We start from the raw sequence: 1,488 nt of genomic DNA, 5'->3' as shown, positions 1-1,488 counted from the left end.
ATTTTATTCCCTATTTTGGGGAGGAATGGAGTATCCACTTGTTGGTCTTCCTTATTCTTGATTTTCTTGTGTTTTGGAGATTGTATCTTGGGTATTCTAGGTCTCTGGGCTAATATCCACGTATCAGTGAGTGCATATCAAGTGAGTTCTTTTGTGATTGGGTTACCTCACTCAGGACGATATCCTCCAGATACATCCATTTGCCTAATAATTTCATACATTCATTGTTTTTAATAGCTGAGTAGTACTCCATTGTATAAATGTACTACATTTTCTGTATCCATTCCTCTGTTGAGGGACATCTGGGCTCTTTCCAGCTTCTGGCTATTATAAACAGGGCAGCTATGAACATAATGGAGCATGTGTCCTTATTACCAGTTGGAAGATCTTCTGGGTATATACCTAGAAGAGGTATTTCTGGATTTTCTGGTAGTATTATGTCCAGTTTTCTGAGGAACCACCAGACTAATTTCCAGAGTGGTTGTACAAGCTTGCAATCCCACCAGCAATGGAGGAGTGTTCCTCTTTCTCCACATCCTCGCCTGCATATGCTGTCACCTAAATTTTTGATCTTAGCCATTATGACTGGTGTGAGATTGAATCTCAGTGTTGTTTTGATTTGCATTTCCCTGATGATTAAGGATGTTGAACATGTTTCCAAGTGCTTCTCAGCCCTTCGGTATTCCTCAGTTGAGAATTCTTTTTTTAGTTCTGTACCCCATTCTTTAATGGGTTTATTTGAATTTTTGGAGTTCAGCTTCTTGAGTTCTTTGCATATATTGGATATTAGTCCTCTATCAGATTTAGGATTGGTAAAAATCCTTTCCCAATCTGTTGGTGAACTTTTTGTCTTATTGTCAGTATCTTTTGCCCTACAGAAGCCTTACAATTTTATGAGGTCCTATTTGTTGATACTTGAACTTACAGCACAGGCCATTGCTGTTCTGTTAAGGAATTTTCCCCCTGTGCCCATTTCTTTGAGGCTTTTCCCCACTTTCTCCTCTATCAATTTCATTGTCTCTGGTTTTCTGTGGTGTTCTTTGATCCACTTAGACTTGAGCTTTGTACAAGGAGATAAGGATGGATCAATTCATATTCTTCTGCATGCTAACAGCCAGTTGTGCCAGCACCATTTGTTGAAAATGCTGTCTTTTTCCCACTGGATGGTTTTAGCTCCTTTGTCAAAGATCAGGTGACCATAGGTGTGTGGGTTCATTTCTGGGTCTTCAATTCTGTTCCATTTATCTACCTGTCTGTCACTGTACCAGTACCATGCAGTTTTTGTCACAATTGCTCTGTAGTACAGCTTGAGATCAGGAATGGTGATTTCCCCCAGAGTTTTTTTTATTGTTGAGTATAGTTTTTGCTGTCCTAGGTTTTTATTACTCCAGATGAACTGAGTTGTAATTTTGATGGGGATTGCATTGAATCTGAAGATTGCTTTCAGCAGGATAGCCATTTTTACTATATTAATTCTGCCAATCCATG

The sequence above is a fragment of the Mus pahari genome, chromosome 5, assembly GCF_900095145.1.
Source record: "Mus pahari chromosome 5, PAHARI_EIJ_v1.1, whole genome shotgun sequence".
NCBI classification, from domain to species: Eukaryota; Metazoa; Chordata; class Mammalia; order Rodentia; family Muridae; genus Mus; species Mus pahari.
Note: the sequence above shows the minus strand (reverse complement) of the source record.